General features: G+C 41.8%; 1 protein-coding gene across 3 annotated transcripts in view; it reads left to right on the top strand.

Annotated features, from left to right (window-relative positions):
- The window catches only part of DAAM1 (dishevelled associated activator of morphogenesis 1), a 160,580-nt gene that overhangs the window by 42,269 nt on the left and 97,600 nt on the right, over window positions 1-20,711 (top strand). The window lies entirely within an intron of this gene.

Genomic DNA, 20,711 nt, shown 5'->3' with positions numbered 1-20,711 from the left:
GAAAAAAAGAATCATGCCATGGGGAAGTTCAAGGGATATTTGACTTGAGGTTCAGCTGGATCTAGTAGTTAAATGACATCATTAAAGCCTCCTCATCCCTCCATCCCCCTAGTCCCATCTCTCAGTTCTGCTTTTTTCTGTGCTGGCTTCATTCTTGGACAGTCTCCAACAAATGATGGAAAAGGCAGCTATTGTAAATTCCAGGTGTATACGGTCCCTATATCTCGTGATTCCAGGAAAAAGAGAGCAACCTTCTCTGCAGCATCCATCTACATAAAGACCCCTGGTCCTCTTTGTATTGTGTGCCCATTCCTAAATCAGTCACTTTGTCCAGGGGATGGAGTGCCTTGATTGGCCAAGCCAATGCCATGTGCCCATGTCTGTGGATGGAGAGGCAGGACCACTTGGTTGACTACCCCATTAGAACCACATGGGGAAGGAGATAAAGTAGTTCCCAAAGGTGTGCAAGGTAGACAAATAGGTAGGAGACATGTCCATTAGAGGTAGTGATCAGAGGTTCCAAAGACAGATGCAGCGTACCCTCAAATTTTATCCTCGGTGTGTGTGCACATGCATGTGAGTGTGCTTTAAGGACTCTTGGTGCATTTTGATTGTGTGTTACTTTAAACTAGAGTTCTTGAGCTGAGGGGGTCTGGGAACTGCCTGAAATCATATACAGCATTTTGTATATATGTACAGAAAAAATATTTTTTCTGAGTTAATGTTGTACAAATGTTTTCTCCAACAAAGTTAACAGGGGCTTTTTACTGTATAAAATTCTGCAAAAGATTTGGCTTGTCCTCTGCAAAATGTTGGGAAAACTTTAGGAAAGTTCCTTTCACAATGATTTTTGGAAGATCAGCTATAGATTCTCTTCGAGTTCTGCCACTTTCCATTTCTTCCAGTATTGGAAGAATTGGATAAATTGGATAAATTTCTTCTTTATCTTGAATGATGTTTACCACAAACGAAAACATGGTTTTTGAGACCTGGCTAAAGTTATCGGTGTTTCGTAAGGTTTGACCCAATTTATTTTGTGGAAGCTGTTGTGTTTGTAGTTGATAGCTTACCGATTATGGCGCATGCTGCTATAAACAGCTGGTGGGAGAAGCCAGCTGCTCATGTATTTCTTCTGGTTTCTCAGGCATGGGAGCTTCTACAGTGTACTGCCATTTTCTTCTCAGTTATAGAATCATAGACAGACAAGAGAATTCTGTTTCATTGGAGCCAATTCAAACATTGGATCCAGAAGGAAGGGCTTCCCTGTTTCCTCTAATTATATTCTTTAGCTTCTCAAAGATCAAAAGGATGGTTTACCCAGCAACAGGTAGAAACAATGGGGCTGCTGCGCTCCTTCCTGTTTTTAGAGGATAAATCAGGTGGTTCCAGGTTTGGGAGTTATGTGCAGATTTTTCTATCCTAGATCTACAGCTTATTTCTTCTGGCTTTCTTAAATCACAGACTTTCCTTCCTCAAAATTAATTGTTTCCTGTATGGGGATTTGACATGATGAGGATTAAATTGCTCAAATAAAGGCAGGAACAATGTGCTTCTAGAATGGATCCTCGGGTTCACTTCATCAGGTGTTAGAACTGGAAAGGATCTTGAAGATTCTCATCCTGCCTTTTTAAGGATAAACTGAGGCTCCAAAAGGTTAAATAGCTTAACCAGAATTTCAGAGCTGGTATTAAGGTCTAGGTTTCCCTTCAGAGTAGTATTTTTTTTTTCCAGCTATTCCTACGTTTTTCTCAGGCAAAATTTTAACAAATTACCTCCAAAGCATTGTTTTCCTTATCACACAGCTCAAATGTAAACTCCGAGGGCAAGAACCAAATTGGCCTTTCTCGTCATCATGTGCCTAGTAGGAGCATTAATTAGTAGCAGTAGTAGTAGTAATAATAATAATAGTAATAGTAGTAATAATTATCATCACTGTCATCACATCCATAAGAGCTTACCATGGCCAGATGTTATTTTTTGTACTTTACATATATTTACTTATTTAATCCAAACAACAACCCTGTGGGCTGGGTACTATTATTATTTTCATTTTACAGGTGAGGAAACTGAGGTCCAGACATATAGGGCCTAGAAATGTGCATAGAAGGCACTTAGTAAATAATTGCTGAATCCTTACAATTTCCAAAGCACTTTCATAGTCATTATGTAATGTGATGACACCTTCAAGGGAGGGTATGATTCTGAGGGAATAGTAGCCCAGAGGGCTTAAGAGACTGACTGAGGTTAGGGAGATGGTGGCAGAGTGGGGTGCTTCTTTGATCGTGACCTTCTGACCCTGTTAGTGTCATCAGTGGATTTCTACAGAAGCACATCCTAAAGGCCCATGGCTGGGGAGACTCGGAGGCAGTGTCTGGTTTTATATTTACCCACAGGTTGGCGATTTCCAGCATTCTTCTTTGCTTTGTGTAGATCCAAATTTCTGTCTGGTATCAATTTCTTTCTGCCTGAAGGACTTCCTTTAAAGAGTGTTGGGCTTTGTTCTGGGACACAGTTGTTACTTGGGATCAATGAGATCCTTTTGAGGCTGCTTTTAAGCTTTTGCAAAGCAGCCTGAGCCTACGACCCTTTTAGAGACTCTTCCTGATGTTTTATGGAGTATGAGCTCTTTCTACTCAGGCTGGTGGGAATGCAAATTATTCCCAGGCCTGTGTGAACCCTAGGTCTGCGTGCAGAACAGGCTCAGCCGATGATTTGAGGGGACCCCTCTGCAGATTTCCAGAGCACTAGTTGCCTCAGCCTCCCTGAACTTTTATCTTGCACTCCTCATCTCAGCAAGACCCCTGAACTTGGCTTGGGTTTTCTCTTCCTGTCTGGACTAAGTGGGGGCAATAGTAGGGCTCACTTCACTTAGAATTTCCTTTTTTCAGTTTCGTGTATATTGTCTATTTTTCTTGTTGTGTGTAGTGGGAGGGCAATACCTGTAGTAGTTAATCCTTCATGGACGGAACTGGAAGTCCGGGTCTTGTTTGAAGTTCCAGACATTAGCATCCGAGGGGTAGCTCTGTGTCCCCTGTTTCTCAAGAACATAGACAGCACCCTCTACTTCCTTTTCCTTCCTCTCCTGAGTGCTCCCATTCAAGGGAACATGGAAGTTACTGGGGAACTGAATTGCTTTTTGAAGCAAGCAGAATATTTGTTCCTGCCTGTTGAAGATGAGGTGAAAAACTGACCGCTCCCTCGACGCACTCACTCACTGTCTGTCTTCTCACAGAGCCGGGGAGAGTCTGTAACATTGAGGGCTTGGGAAGCCAGAGCTCCCGTCCCTGTGAAGTGGCTGTGCAAGAGCAAGGTCCTTATCTGTTTTGTTCATCCTTGTGTCCCAAGACTGAACAGGGGAGTGGGACACACTCGGTCCATGGATGAATGAATGAATAAAAATGTATAAATTATCACACATACAGAATTGTGAATTTGGGATTTGTGTGTGTGTGTGTGTGTGTGTGTGTGTGGAGGGGGTGATTCTTGATTGCCTGTGAATTGTGCCAATGAGGAAAAACCAGTTTGGTGTGTGTCTGGTGTGTATATGTGTGTGTGTGTGTAGGTTGATTACCTGTGGGCATCTGTCTCTTGGTTGCTTTTCCAGTATGAGCAAGTATGGTTGTTAACCAGCATGTTTTTCCACAAAGGAGCTGGCTTTTCCCTTTTCATGCCACCACCCAGTGAGGTGGGGCCGTATTTATAAGCGGAGTAACCATGAAAGGAGCCAGGTTAGCAAGAACATTTGCCACGGCTCTGTTTACTGCTGAGGAAGAGGAGGGAGACCTAAGGAAAACAGACCATCCTGGTTGATTATTTTCACGGAGTGGAAAGTGGCACCTGTAAGGTAAATGATGATTTTAGGAGGAAAAAAAGAGACGTGGGCGCAGGGGAAAGGTGATGGTGTATATGTAGAACCATGACTAAGTACGGGTTCAGCATTTTTCTGTCATGTCCTCAAGTAGATTCAATGCTCCCTTGAAATGCAAAGTCTAACTTTCTTAACTTTGTTATTTTGAGGTCTCTTTTACTGTTATACCACCTTTTATTTTGGCATTAATTTTCTTGTCTGTCTTTAAAAAATAGTGACCAACGTTTGCCTTCATCTTTTGTGATCAGTTGTTATGCTTCCATTTGGTGCCCTTTTGTAATTTAAACTTTCCATTACTGTATGTACTTGCTTATTTAAGGTTGGGTCAGAAGCCATGAATGTAACAGGATACACTGTGCTACTATTTCAGTAGCTTTAGAACTGGGCTTTAGGAAGCAGGACTTTGAGATTACTAAGCAAATTCATTCCTTTAGGGTCAAACTTCCCAATGAATACCTATCAAAAAGTTCCTTAATTAGACACATCTAGTCTTTTATATAATGTTCCGGGGGCTGTGTCCTGGAGAGTAGGTGTTCTGAAGATAAAGATAGCAATATTTGCTTCTGTAGCAAAAAATACAGTGTATTTAAGGGGATTCCGAATTGTACTATTTTGAAGAAAGTGAGCAGCTATGCATTCTGTTGCTATGGTGATAAGATGGAATTGCATTGATATACATATTGTCTTTAGTAGATGGTTTGGTAGCATCCCATCATCTGCCTCTCCCCTCCCATTCTAAATTAATCATGTTTAAAGGAAAAAGTATTTGCTCATGTTGATGTTTTATAGTTTAACAGATTGTTTTCATTTTGAGAACTAACAATTGCAGGGTTGGGTGTGGTGAAATGGAAAAGTGCAGAATGAAAGCATTCTGTAAACCCAAGGTCAGAGCATATTCATTGACAGTGGACTGTATTCCTAGGAGGACTAAAGGAGACACTTAAGGACTCACTGCTTATCTCTTTGATTAACTGAGACAACAAATGGATGTAAAGCACATTGAAAGTGCCTGGCATATTGGGGAGGGTTGATAAATGAAAGGTATTTAATTTTTAAAGACTAGTTTACAAACAAATATTGCTAAACCCTTCAAACTTTTAGAAACAGCTTGGTAATTAAGGCAAAAAAATATGGTCCAAGCCCATATTAAAAAAAAAAAAAAATTAGAATGGAAGGGACTAAGATGCAAGTGAGTTCCCTTCCTTCTCCAGTCTCCATTTTATTCTTCAGAAGGAGCCACTCTTCATGGGTTTTTGTGTCTATTATTTTATCACATGCTAGACAATTCTTTGTTTAAGTATATCCTTTTTAAATTTATGATATACCATGTTTATTATGCAACTTGGACTTTTTATTTTATATACTTCAGACCTCTGGGCATCAGAAAAGATGTCTCATCCTTTTTAGTGGCTATATAGTATTTCATTATACAGAGGTACCCTAAATCATTTAACCCATCCTGTATTGATGGCTTCCCATATTTGGCCACTTGATGACTTGGGCTGTTGAACACTATTCCTCAGAATACGAAGTCCAAATATTAATCTCAGTCCAACTACTCGAGGCTTAGTAAATGAGTCAAAGTAACAATTTTAAACAGAGCTTTTTTTAATCCCATTTAGAAAAAATTTTGCAAGAGAGGCAGTCTCTTTAGCATCTAGTCTTCTTGAATTACCCAGTAAAGCAATTACTGCTCTTACCTGATGACATAGAAGGTTACAGAGTTGGGTGGAGTGGGCACATTGGAGTGTCAGCTTCCTTCTCACTTCCCTTTGGATGACTATGGAATGACTTTTTTTTTTTGGCTTGCGCTTAAACCAAGAATGTGGTGATCCATGCATAGTCATTAAAATTCAGTAAAGATCTTTTTTCACTATTTGTTTCAGAACTGTTAAGCTATGTGAATAACTTCCCAAGGATATTTATCACGTGGAGAGAAGTCATCCTTGAGAAAATATACTCTTGGGGCAGGCCGGTGGCGCAAGGGGTTAAGTGCACGCGCTCCGCTGTGGCGCCCCGGGGTTCCCCAGTTTGGATCCCGGGCGCGCACCAATGCACTGCTTGTCAAGCTATGCTGTGGCGGTATCCCATATAAAGTGGAGGAAGATGGGCACGGATGTTAGCCCAGGGACAGTCTTCCTCAGCAAAAAGGAGGATTGGCAGATGTTATCTGAGGGCTGATCTTCCTCAAAAAAAAAAAAAGAGCAAACATAACTCTTTCTTGTAGCTGCTGGTGATTTTTATTTTGGTTGATTGTTAGTTTTGTTTAATGAAAAGAGATGGTATTCATCTGCTCAACACACATGCTATCGTGTCCTTGGCACGTGCCTGCCAGCTCTCACAACTTCCTCCACCCCTTGCCCTATCTTCAAAGTCTGTGCATTGCTTTGACAGTGTACAGGTTAGGCAGTTTTGAAGTGCATATTGAAAGGAAAACACTCTGTTTTCCTGAGAGCACGTGCCTCCACTTTCTACTTTCTCAAAACTCTGTCTTTGTATGGCTTCATAGCACCCAGAAATGACATCATTATCCAGTTCTTCCCAGGTCATGCTGGGATTTCTGGAAGTGACTTGGAACTCAATTGCCAAAGGAGCCTATTAACTCAACAGGTATCAGAACAATTCCTGGCATCTTCAATATTTTCCCAAAGCTTGATAGACATGTCCCATTGACTGATGCAGATTTGTTCAGACCTGGTCATCATTGTCCTATGAGCTCTGTGTACTTATGTTCTAGTATCTTGTAACAATCTCAGAAAAATCCATTTTCCTTTTCCTTTTCCAATGGTCATTTACTTCAAAGTAATGGTGACTTTATATCACTGGGACTGATACCAGTATACTGGTAATCATTTTGCAGTTCTCAGAATCATTGATTTCCTTTCCAGCTGTTTGCAATGAATGTTTAGTGATATTTGAAGGAATCGGGTTTCAATTACATAAACTTTTGAGAGGTGTGGCCGGGAAGTAATTAGAATCTTATCTCACAAGACTATTGTCAGCATTCAGACCTCAATTTCATAAAATTCCTTGATAAAATCTTAACTTGGTCCTGGAAAGACCATTCTTACGCTTATAAATTCATACAATCACTGTTTTCACATGGTTCTATAAGCAGCGTGGTGACATTTTTGTTGATTGATAAGGAGTGCCTGGCATGTTGAAGAGGGTTGATAAATGGAACATTTCACCTTTTAAAGATAGAACCTCAGGAGCATGTACTTGAGAGAACATTGCTGAAAACCAACTTTAAAGTTGTTGTAGCCAAACATTCAATGTCCAAGGAAATATGGGTTATGCATGCTTTTTTTTTTTAAGCAATGTATTTTCTTTCTTTTTTTTTCTTTTCTGAGGAAGATCAGCCCTGAGCTAACATCCATGACAATCCTCCTCTTTTTTGCTGAGGAAGACCGGCCCTGAGCCAACATCTATTGCCAATCCTCCTCCTTTTTTCCCCCAAAGCCCCAGTAGTTAGTTGTGTGTTATAGTTGCACATCCTTCTAGTTGCTGTATGTGGGACGCAGCCTCAGCATGGCCCGACAAGCGGTGCGTCGGTGCGCGCCCAGGGCTGCCAGTAGCGGAGCGCCCGCGCTTAACTGCTAACCCAGGGGGCCGGCCCCTGCTTTTTTTAAAGTACCTGGGCCGACCCCGTGGCTTGGTGGTTGAGTGCACGCGCTCCGATGCTGGTGGCCCGGGTTCGGATCCCGGGCGTGCACCGAGGCGCCACTTCTCCGTCCATCCTGAGGCCGAGTCCCACATACAGCAACTAGAAGGATGTGCAGCTATGACATACAACTATCTACTGGGGCTTTAGGGGGAAAAAATAAATAAATAAAATCTTTAAAGTACCTAACAGTGCAAAAAAATTTTGAAAATTGTACTGTTTTCACCTTTATAAAAATACAATTTTTAAATATATTTGATTATATCTTTAAAACATACCAAGTACTAAGTTTCATCCATGGATGAGTATCCTGAAGCCTCTTGTTCTGGGCTATATTTGTGATGCCCTTATGATTTCTGATCTGCAATAGAAGTATAATTGAAACAGAGCCAAATAAAAGGAAAAAATAATAGAATTTCTCGACTTCTCTTCTTACTGGCCCTGTGACCATTTGAAGAACTTCCAACATAATTTAGCGAACCAGAAATTCTCCAGTAATTGCTTCTTGGGACATGCAGAATTTAAAACAAAACAAAACATTTTTTAAAGTTTGTCACATAGTTATCCCTATAGCTGGTACCTGCAGCCTTGGGAATATTCTTCCTCTCTGTGTTCATCAAGGTTGCATCTAGCTTTACATTGAAGTTTTTAGATTTGTTGGTTGACATAGAACAACCTTTAAATGGGCCATTTGGGTGGATCTACAAATCAATATAATATTGACAATGAAGCTGTCTGCATTTCTGGGCATGGTTTTCAAGTATGCACAAAGCAAGCTGTAATTTTAAATCAAAGAATCGATATAACGACTAACGAGTTATTCAGGTATGTACTTAGAGTTTTAATAGGGTTATTGAGAAGGGTTGCAAACTTTCTAGTTTCAATAAAATTCGGACATCTGCATTATGCACTTGTGAGAGTTCGTTATCCATGTGAAAATATTCCTATAAGCTCCAAAAATGTAGACGCACATGGAAATAATAGCCACTATTTATTGAGTATCTTCCCTGTGCCAAGCATTTGGCTAAATACTTTAGCAACTTTACGGTTAATACTTCCAATTCTGGAAGGATTTCTGTGCATTCACATAAATGGTGGGTGTGTGTGTATATATAGCTACAGTTTTTAGTTTTAACATAAATGGTGATACAGATGTATTGTTATGCAACTTGATTTCTTTGTTTTTTTCTTTTCCTCTGAATATGTTAGATCTTTCCATGTCGGTATCCACGGACCTAGCACATATTTTGAACCCGGGCATAGAATTCTGTAGCACTAGTTCTCAAACTTAGCTGCACATTGAAATCACCTGTGGACTTGGGAAAATTACCCATGCCTGGGCCCCCAATACCAGAGATTCTGTATAGTTGGTATGGAATAAAACCTGGGCGTTGGAGTCTGAGAACTTGGGTTTTATACTTTTGGTGCACCAGCATTTATTAAAACATTCCCCTATTGAAAGACACTTAGATGATTCTCTATTACGAATAATGAATCCTGTTTTCTTGCTATTACAATGTTGTAGTGAACGTCCTTGTTAATATATCTCTGTGGCCATGTGTGAATATATCTGTAGGTTAATCCCTAGGTATGGAATCTGAGAATTCTTAGATGTGGATTAAAGGGCCAGTACATTAAAAACAACAATAGACACTGCCAGATTGCCCTCCACTGAGGCAATACAATTGACTTTCCCATCCACAATGTTATTAGATTGTCCATTGTGGGGCCGAGGTTTTATTCTTTTTTCTTGTCTTCTCCCCCACCCCCTTTCTCTCGTCCTCTCTCGTCTCCCTATACCCCACCCTCAGTTAAAAATAAAAGTTTGGGGACTGGCCCGGTGGTGTAGTGGTTAAGTTTGTGTGCTCCACTTCAGTGGCCCTGGCTTCACGGGTTTGGATCTCGGGCTCAGACCTACGCACTGCTCGTCGAGCCATGCTGTGGTGGCGTCCCATATGCAAAATACAGGAAGATGGGCACAGATGTTAGCTCAGAGCCAATCTTCCTCAGCAAAAAGAGGAAGATTGGCAATAGATGGTAGCTTAGGGCCAATCTTCCTCACACACACAAAAAATAATAAATAAATAAAAGTTCTGATTTTGGAGGGTTGTATATCTAAGTGCTTATGGAGGTTCCCAGTGTGAAGGGAGATTGTGGAAATCCTATATCAAAGCTTTATTTCTATAGGTCATTTTTATTTTTTGTGAGGAAGATCAGCCCTGTGCTAACATCTGCCAATCCTCTTTTTTTTTTTTTTTTGCTGAGGAAGACTGGCCCTGGGCTAACATCCATGCCCATCTTCCTCCACTTTATATGGGATGCCACCACAGCATGGCTTGCCAAGTGGTGTGGGGGTGCGTGCCCAGGATGCGAACCAGCGAACCCCGGGTCGCCACAGCGGAGCGTGCGCACTTAACCGCTTGCACCACTGGGCCGGCCCTATAGGTCATTTCAGTTCTGTGTCCTGACATGATAAAGCAGTGCCTTTACTCCTAATCATGAGAGGGTACGTGCATCTCTCTCCAAGGGCTGGGGCAGTTCTGCCTGAAGAGCAGCCCCTATGAGAACCACATAGCACCTGAAACAGGAGTGGAGGCGGGAGTGCCTCTTCACTGCCTATTTCTACACGTGAACTCGCCTTCAGTTGAAGCTTTTACTGGCTTTCCATAAGCCTCTCTTGAAGATTTATTATGTAAAATTTGTAGGTAGAATTTTTATGAAGGGCAGGGTGCTTCTTTTGAAGGGAGTTCCAGTCTTCATAATGTGGCTCCATCATCTCATTGTTTCTGGGTGGCTTCTCCCCGCCTCCTCATGAGCAGGACTCATTAGGAACAGCCGAGCACAGGTGTGGTGCTGGCCTGGCCCAAAATGAGCCCCTCTGAGCAGCAGGCATTGTGGAGAGACTCAGGATCTAGTAAACGACTCACCACACTGTAATTTTAAACCCAGGAATCACCATGTACTTAGCTTTCTATGAACATTTTTTACATTTGTAAAGGCAAATGGTGGCTATGTCCACATGTGTTCAGAATGATCTTTCTGAGGCAAAAGTGTGAAAGCCGGGGGCCACAGGGGCTTACAGTAGGTTTTCTATCTTAGTGATCAATTCACAATTACTTTCCTGGGCAGACCAGATGCCTTCTGATGTAAAAAGTAGAATAATAAGTAGATGAGATCAGTGACTGAGGAAAATGTTAAGGGGAATTGGTCAGTGTCGCAAATGTCAGCGTCTGTGTAGTGACTAAGTTGGGTATGCTATGTGGTAGTTTTTGTATAAGTGGTTGTATTGAAATATTAAACCTGTTGAATACTTCAAAATATACAGGAAAGCAAAGATTTTTTTTTTAAATAGCTTTTTCCATACTGCCCCAAAACCCTCAGAGAATTTCCCACAATTTGCAGATAAGCTGACTAACCTGCAGAGCCCTGGATTTAGTGATGACAACTGCCCCATAGAGATTAAACCAGGCTCATTCTAGGAATTTGTTCTGCTGATACACACAGGAATGTCAGAGAAAGGAATCTAGTCAACATAGTTCCACCAAACAGGAGTTAACAAATATAAATCCCCCCTCCAACTTTTTAATGTAGTTTTCACTTCCCTTTGTAATGTCTACTTAAAATCCATCAAACATTTAGAGAGGACTTCAGGATGCTGAAGTCTTTCCTAAAGTCACTCCAAGAAAGAAGTGTTTGAGCTGGTATTTGAACCCAGGTCACGACTCCACGGCTGCCTGTGTCATATTGTGTCTGTTCATCAGTTTTTCCCTAACTGAAAAGCAGAGACATTTGCCGTGAGAAAGATGGGGGTTTCTTAATAGTTACCAGAGAGTGAGGCTAATTTTAACCAAGAACTTTTGTTCTACATGGTGTTTCATTTTCTCCTTTTGCAGTTGTATTACAGTAATCTTGGCATAAGAGTGGTCAGAAGAACATGAAAAGAGGAAGGTAATTAGTGAGTTTTAAAATTTGCTTTCAGTAAACATGCACATATAAAGCCCTCTAAGCAAGCTTGTATTTCTTTATTTTCAGTCTGGAAAACCAAGTTTCCCTGGGATGCCAATAGACTTTATTCTCCGTAGAGGCCTGGGTAGAAATAAAAATTGTATCTATTTGGCAATAAAATGCCTTGATGATAGAATGTAGTGATAATATTTGAGAAAGAGTAAGATTGAATAGCAGCTGGTATGGGGGCTGAATATTTGAGAAAGAGTAAGATTGAACTGCATCTGGTATGGGGGCTGTGAGGATCAGTAGCTGTGCTCACTTTTCCTGGGGACTGTCTTATGGCCTCACTGAGGAGAGGGACTTAATATAACTGGGAGGACGGCATCATGCATGAGTCCTTGGCCCATAGTACTTCCAGTTTATCTTCTCTAACTCAAACTTTGCTTGAAGATCTGGAAAACATAATTGTTCAAACTAAGTATATATCTGTTCAACCTTTTCTCTCTCCGGATTTGCCAGAATTATTTCAGTTGTGAGAAGTTAAAAAAAAAAAAAAAAAGCCGAATATATTTCTTTTTAGGCAATGTCTTTTAATATCATTTGCTTTTTCTGTGTGGATGGCACCAAAGCGTTGGCAGCTTGTTGGGAAGGTCTGAAGGGTGGTCATTGTGGTGGGGAGACATTTTAAGAGGCGTCCCATTTACCTGTCATGGTGACGGCTCCAACTACAGACGTTAATTCAGTGGGATCAGCAGAGGACCAAAGCAGGTGATTTCTGGTGTCTTGCAACGCACAAGTATTGTTTTCTGGTGACTGTGATGTCTTACTCTCCTATCCTTTCTGAAAGAGCTGCTGGGTAACTCAAGAAAGTTGCGTTCTTTTCCAGGTTTGTTAAAGAACAAAACTTGGCCTTTTGGAAGGGTGAGAGCTTGGATGTGACAAAGCTGGCCATTGGGTCGTAGCTTTCTAAGTTTGTGTAACCCGCTCATTTAAATATGTCTTTGTACAATCTGAGTGGATCTCTTAAGAGGCATTGAAGGTGGAAACCCAAAAGGGGAAAATGATTTGCATTTCTTTCAGCTTAAATGTGTTTATTGACTTAACTCACAGACCAGCAAAGGTCAGCAGGCTCAAGGGCATAGGCGCTCTGGCAGGGCTGTGCTTTCTTTGGTGGGGAGCTCCAATGACACTTTTGGTTTGGCTTTTCTCCCAGATGATCAAGACGAGATGTCCTGGCTTCCAGACTGGTTTCTGTCACGTGAACAGCACAAACTTCCTAACTCGAGAACTGTGTTCTATTGGCTTTAAGGATTTATGCTCTAAGTCAGTGGTTAAAGTTTTGAGTCATGACAGGGAAGTCGTTGCCAGCTTTTTAGGGTGAAACCTGGAGGTCTGCTCTTTTGCCCTTTACGTGAGGAGGGCGTGTTTCCTGGCAGGAGTCTGACTTGGAGAAAGACTTAATTATGTGCTGGTTGAGGCTTGGTCTGGCTTGAGGGTATGCAAGGGCTTCACTAGGTTCCCTCCTCTCTTATCTGGGGAGGAAGTAGGGAAGGAAGGGGACCGGTTCTGGCTTCCACTTTGCCTGTCCCCGCCTACACGGAGGCAGAGTGGACAGAGGAGGGAGTGTACTTTGCTTTTCCTGACCTGCTTTAGGCAGTGGAGCAGAAGGTGTTTTCAAGGTGCCAGTGGCTTTTTTGAATGTTTGGGTTTTGGTTTTCCCATTGATGGTGGGATGCCCACATTGTTCAGAAAAGTCACTGGGCTGAGAAGACTGACTGCTGGGTGAATTTCCAGGAGCCACTCCAAGAAGTGCCCTATTAGAACATCCTTTTGGGGCCAAGTGTGTGGGAAGGGCTGTCCCTCCACTGGACACACTCACTGAGAAACGCCCTATCCGTTTCCTGGTGGAGAGGATGTTGAAGCTTGTGGGGAAAACACATCCTCTTTCAAATGTTTCTCCTACAACCTTTAGGCTGTATCCCATGATTTTTTAAAGCTCCAAATAGTATTTGGCGTCTGGTGTACTTGGGAAATGAAACCAGACATGAGGAATGTGAGGGGGGAGTGAGATGGCCAAGGAAAGATGCAAAGCAAATTTTTTCCTTTCACATTCTTCTTGATAAGAGAGTTTGGATTAACCTTATCGTGTTGTTGAAACCCAAATTGCATGTCAGGGTCCTTTGGAAAATTGCAAAATGTGGAGTAAACTGCAGCCTTGAAAACAATAGGCGTGGCAATTAAAACTGAGGGGTCTCCCAACCATTCTCTTTAAAGTTGCCCTTATGGTGTAAATTTTTTTTCTCGTTCCTCTTTTATGCCTGTGACATTGTTTCAGAAATTCCAGGGACTATTTGTAATAAACAATGACAATATTTTAGTGTTGAAATTATAATTGGGGAGTTCAATGTGAAATACTCCATCTTGATTAAAATCATAGGAGCAGGGCACGACACGTTTGCCCCCACTGCATGCGCTTGGTGAATACACGCAGAAACTCGCAGCTGTTCACCCAAGTTGGGGGCTGGCGGGAACTCACTGTCCTCCTCTCCCTTCCTCCAGCATCTAAGCTGTTGTTTCCCCTATATCCACTTTGGGGAGGAAAACCTTGGTAACTTAGCCGGCGAGCCTATCCCTCCATCTGGACAGCCATCTTATAAATGTGTGCCAGAAGACCCTGCTGCCACACATCGAAATGATGTGTGTATCATGCAAATCTATTTTGTCAACACGACCTTCAGTTTTCCTCACATATTAGGTACTGATTGTGTGTTGCTTTGTGGAAAACAAACTTTACATATCACATGTATACTGTGACTTGGCATTATCAAAGGAAAAGTGTTAACGAGGATTTTCTTGTGGACTATAAGTTGTTCTCCAATGTTTTGATCATAATGATCATCATCATCTATATTGTCTAAAATTTGGCCCTCATTTTTTGACTGTTACCACATGGAGAGTCTTGTTTATTTTGTTAAAGAGCAGTATTTAATCCATCTGAACTAGGCCACAGATGGATTAAATTTCATATTCTTTGCTAAGCAAAATGCACCTGCTCCAGAATCTTAAGTAGCTTTTTAATTGCTTCCTTGTGCACGGCATAGCAATAGTCATCTGTAATGTTATAGATGGATTACATTTTGGATGTCCCAGAAGTGACTTCTTTCTCCCTGCAACAATGCCAGAAGCTGAGATTAGGAGATGTGTTCTGCTTGAGGGCCCAGCTGTCTTGGTGGAGTTAGTCCTTTCCCTTAGGCTGATCTGATTAAAATGGGGCCAAGATTGGGAAACATAGGCCCTGGTTTCAGTAACTGTGCAGTTCCTCTGCATTGGACATAAAGACCAAATTTGCTGCTCCCTAAATGTGCTCACTAGGCTGTGATCTCCCTGAATCTATGTTTTCTTCCTCTGCATCTCGAGCACCTAACACTGTGTCTGGCCTGTTGAGGAGGCTCAGCTATAATAGCTGAGTAAGTGAATACTTTCTTGGGCAAAGTGTTCACTGAATGTAAGGAATGGGGAAAAGTCTGAAAGATTCTATCTCTGGGTCTATTTCTAATGGAGCTTACTTGAGGATGGGTGGAAAAACCAAGCACCAGCTAGTTCAGCCAGAAAGAATCTCCTTGCTCCAGGGAAGCTGCAGATACCCGGAGGCTGAGGTCTGTTTGTGAGTCTACTCTCAGCATCAAAAAGCTTGACAAGTGTCTAAGGAGAATTTGGTGATCTGATTGACTTCAAATGTTTTGGCAGTTATGAAAAATAGATCTGCAGGCAACTATGGGAAGAACACCCAGTCATACTCCCTGAAGGTCAGAGATGAGACCATCTGTTCACTTAGGCGTTTCTGCTTCTGCATTTAACAAATACTTATTGAGAATATCGTGTGCCAGGGACTAAATGAAACCTAGTCCCTGTCTTCAGGATCTTATAGTCTAGTGGAGGAAATGGACATGAATTTTTTTTAAAAATTCACAAAACCAAAAAACATTCAACAGTATATGTGGTGCTAGGGGTGTGGAAAGAAATGTGACCATCTCTGGGAAACTTAAGTCTCATAAAAGCAGCAGTATTTGAGCGAGTTTTCAATGGTGAGTGGAAGATGGTCAGGTAATGAAGGAAAAGAGCACCCTAGGCTGAGGGGACTGCAGAGTATGGGCTCAGAAGTGTGACTCCTGTCAAGGTCTGGTGACTGCGTTCACACGTGTGTGCGGGGCATGTGGGTGCTCAGTGTTCAGGGTGTTGGGAGATGAGGGTAGAAAATGAAGTAGACAAGGGCCAGGCCATGGAAGGTCTTGTGGTCCAGGCTGGAAAGTTGGACTGTATCCAGGAGACACTGCAGAGCTGAGTGACACAATCAGATTTATGATGTGCTGAGAATAAACCCCAGACTCCTCACTCCGTTGTACGAGGCTCTGGGGTCTGGGCCTTTGTCCTCTGTAGCCTCATCTCTCTTAACACTCCCGTTACTCACTCTGCTCCAGCCACGCTGGTCTTCCCTCCCTGGCTCGTACATGCCAAGTTCCCCACCTGCTCTGGGCTTCTGCACACACTCCCTCCCGCTGCCTGGGAGCCTCTTCCCCGACACTTTGCAGGGCTAGTCCCATTGATCCTTAAGTGCTTCAGACTCAGCTTAAATGCCCCCTCTCTAGAGAGGCCTTCCTGGATCACACTACTGGAAGTAGCTGTCCCCGCCCACCACCACCACCGCCACCACTGTTTTCTTGTGCATTCTTCTTGTGTCCCTGTAACACTAACCGAAATCTATAATGATGTTTTAGTTTACTTGATTTTTTTCTGCCTTTTCTAAAGCAAATAAGCTTCCTGAGGCTACATTGAAATGAGGATTTTCATCCCTCTTTCCTGAGTGCCTACCATAGTGTTTGGCACATGATGGGTATAAACATTTGACTTAATGAATTAAGTGGATGAATATAATGGACTAGAGCAGCTGTCAGCAGCGCTCAATCCGTGGGCCAACATGGGCACACCATCTATTTTTGTATAGTCCAGAAGCTAAAAATGTTTTTTACATTTTTAAGTGATAAAACAAATTAAGAAAAGAATAATACTTTGTGACATGAGAAAGATATATGCAATTCAAATTTTAGCGTTCACAAATAAAGTTTTATTGGCACACAGGCATGCCCATGTTCATAGATGTCTGTGGTTGCTTTCATGATAAAATGGCAGGGTCGAGGACTTGTGACAGAGGCTTAGTAGCCCACAAAACCTAAAATATTCACTATCTGACCCTTTACAGAAAAGATTTGTCAACCCTTAGACTGAGGAATCAAGGGTCAGGGAGAAGAATTAAGCAACTGTTGTAGTCATTCAGTTGAGAGATGAGGGGAGGCTGAACTAGGGTTGTGGTCTTGAGGTTGCAGAGGGCGGGGACTGGATTCCAGCTGGATTAAGCAAGCAGGTCCCCTCACCTCTGCCAGGCTTCCTTGCCCCACCCCCAACCAGTTAGGCTTCTCTGAATCAACATATCTTTACCTTCACCAGCAAATCAAGTCTCTCTCCAACTTCTCTCTACCTAAGTGCCCCGCTTCCTCTCAAGTCTCCTCTGAAGTCTCATCTATGAAATAAGGATGACGGAATGAAGTGATGGGTGTGAATGTGATTGCTAAAATCACGTACACCGGCAGTTGTTGGAATCGCTCATTAGTGAAGTGCTAGAGCAGTTAAGGAGGGCCGGCCAGAGTGTCTACTGCTACTGAGGGGTCAAGAGAGATGATTACTTTTGCTTCCTATTTTGGTCTAATCTCTAGGAGACTGGGCTCTGAACAGGGAAGTTACAAATATGCGTATTAGAAATGGTTTCTTGTTGGTAATCTCAAAGCTTTGCCATCATCTACAGTTTAAGGATGGGTTTAATGGAGGACCAGGTATTTGGGGTTCCACAGAGCAGCCAGCGTAAAAACTTGGCCTGTGGGCTTTACTGAGGCTTTTAAACACAAATCACCTGTCAAAGGCAATATTTTGTCCTTATTAAAATGATTTCAATTAGGTTCTTAAATGTAATAGGCTCTGTATCTTATTACCCATCTTAGAAACTAGCCAAGGCCCTTATATTCTTTTGTTTATAGAACTGTTGGCATTTTTTTAAGACTTGAAAAATACTTTCTACTGATTTTTTAGATCTTAGCATTTCCTCTGCGCCCCTCCTTGATACAGCCAGAATATAATATAAGTTGGGTTTAAGTGAAGCAACTTGTAAGATGCAAAAGTAAAGCAATTGCTCTCTTTATTCATTTCCCAAATACTTTGGTCATACTCCTATATGTGCAAGGCACTAAGTGACACATGCCGTGGGCACTTTTCCTCCTGGAGTTGAGTCTTCAATGGGGGAAGGAAGACCCAGACCACAAATTACTGTAATTGTTGGCAGTGCATCATGGGGGTCACAAAATGCTAAGAGGGCCCAGACCACATTCAGTAGGGTAGGTTAGAAAAACTGCCTGGGAATGAGCTTGGAGGCTGAGCATGGACTGTAGGACCCTCCATGAGCTGGCCTTTGCCTGCTTTGTTTTCTTGCCCTCATCTCCCAGCAGCCTGAACACTGCCTCCCTACCCCATAGGCACACATGTGCGTGCAGTCATCAGACCTTGACCGTGGTCCCTGAGCAATCTCTCTGCAGTTTACTGATGGTCGAGTGACAGGATATGCAGGATGCTGGCCTGGCTACTGAGTGGGCTGTGGTTCCTGCCCTGAGGACACACACTGGAGACAAATATTGACAGTTATATTTTAATGAGCTAAATCTTAACTCCCGTCTCCTGGTGCATATCATTGGTATTGCTGCCTACCCGTGCTGGTTAACAAAGTGTACAAGAATTGCACACAGAGAAATTCTTACAGCAATTTGACTTTGCTGAGATGTTTGCACTATAGTTTACAAAAATAGTTTCTAACAGATTGGAGGGAAAACAGTCCTTCACCACAGATAGTTTGAGAAGCTGGTGTATAGATCACCATAACTTGGATATTTTTGATAGGAACATTTTTGCGTACACATTTCCCCCCTCTGTCATATAAACAAATAATCATATAAAGTGCTTTTTTAAAATCTCATCTCATTTTATTAATTATGAAAGTAATATGTCTTTATTGTGATAAAACTTGGAAAGTAACAAAAGAGTTCTTCATTTTTCCTCTTTAAAGTGATCCATACATCTGACACGAGCTAATGGCTGCTCACATTTTGGTACACTTCCCTTGTCTTTTCTTCCTGCTCATGTGTGTAAATTTTTTTCTAACATAAACGGGACGTTGTACACATATTCTTTATTTTATATATCATAAATATTTGTGTGTCATTAAATATTCTTTTACAAAGGACTGCTCGGTGGTCTGTCATCTAGTTGTACCATAATTTATTTACCCTTTTTCTTTAGTCCTCTATTAGTAGCGCTTATTTTATGCCTTCATTTATTTGCTATCATAGATAATGCTTTGAAAACTTTTGTGACATCTTTGATAGTATCTCTGAATATTTCTTTAGGATATATTTCCAGAAGCAGAAATAGTCGTACCTTTACTAGGTCAAAAGTTATGACTATTTTAAGGCTTTGGTAAATTGCCCTTCAGAAATGTTGAACCACATTTCAGCTACCACCAGCAGTGGATCAGCTCCCCATACTGAGTACTCTCAAGATCAGTACCGTCAAGGTGGGGAGAATGTTTGCAGAGACAAGGGCAGAAGGAATGAGTGGACCACTTGAATGGATGATGAGAGGAGTGCAAGATGTTTAGGGGGCATGAAAAATGGTCTGTTGGCTAAAGTATAGGATACTTCCAAGGAAATAGAAAAGACAGAAAAGTTGAGTTGGATCTGATTTGATGGGGCACTGAAAGCCAACTTAGAATGGTACTGGGGAGACTTTGTGGTTTTGAGCAGGAGATGAGAGCCCCAGGGCTCTGCTAGGGGAAGATGGTGATATCCACACAACCAGTGTGATACCACCACGCATTCCCTATGTGCTCCGTGCCCCTTCCCACATCATGCCTTTGCTTGCACTGTTCCCTCTGCCTAAATGTCCTCTTTGTATAATCCATCAAAGCTCTCCTCATCCATCAAGGACCAGTCCCAGATTCTCCACTACATACTTCTTGCTCCATTATATAGCACTTAGTGGTATGATATGCCATATTACCTCTATGATAACTATTTGGTGCACTGCTCTCTCCCACCATATTATAAGCTCCTAGTGGCCCATTCATTTCTGTATCCTTGTGTGCTTACTGTTGTGCCTGGTATATATGTAGGTATTAATACACATTTGCCAAAGGAACTCCAGGTGCTACGTATGTCTCCTGTGACCTTGCACAAGTACCCTCTAGGCCAGGAGATATATGCTTCAACTTAATGGGATAATGGATGTCTCAGATTATCATGTAGGGCTCCATGAGGGACACCCTGCTCTCAACATTTCCCCTCCCTTCCCATCCCAAAGACTTCCAGTTGCCAGCTTTCAGAGACGACTATCCCTTAAAGTGAGTGGAGAGCTTGACTCGAGAAGTGTTTGCAAATCATAGTTATTTCTGAGAACTTTTACCTGAGTTTGCATCATTGTATGAATTACAAAATCAAGAAATTTGTGACAAATTTTGGAATTGGATTCTCTGATTTGGAAGAGATGCCATAAGTTGTTAAGTTGGGTTTTCCTTTTAAACCTTAAGAACAAAACCAAAGTTCAAAGAAGACACCCATTTCCTCACTATGCAGAATTAACCATTGTTATACGTTGACACACTTGCTTCCAGTCTCTCGTCTGTGTGTATACTCTTATATTTAATTGTATAAATAATATATGAATATGTTTTTTTCTTTAAAAACTTAAAATCTTACAGATAAAGCTTAAGGTTCCCTTGACTTTCATCACCATGTCCCATAGTTTTAAATTCTTTTGAAGTAAAGTCCTTTGTTTAAATGAGATTTTATGTAAAAGCCCAATATTCATTCAGTAAATATGTGAGCATCCCATGTTCATGTGTCTCATGTACTATCATGTGCTGGGGACAGCAATGAACAATATATGCAGGGGCCCTGCCCCCATGAAATAATCATATAGGATAATTTCAGATAGTGTTGACTACCATGAAGAATGCCATACAGGGTCAAGGGAAGAGTATGACTGGAGTGGGAAAGAGGACTTCCGCAGACACACTGCTTGGGGATGGCCTCTCTGAGAAAGTGAAATTCGAGCTGAGGCCTTAATGATGAAGAAGAA

The sequence above is a fragment of the Ceratotherium simum genome, chromosome 24 (genome assembly GCF_057802395.1).
Source record: "Ceratotherium simum simum isolate JZ-2026a chromosome 24, ASM5780239v1, whole genome shotgun sequence".
Taxonomy (NCBI): domain Eukaryota; kingdom Metazoa; phylum Chordata; class Mammalia; order Perissodactyla; family Rhinocerotidae; genus Ceratotherium; species Ceratotherium simum.
Note: the sequence above shows the minus strand (reverse complement) of the source record. Positions and strands in the feature narration are given on the sequence as shown.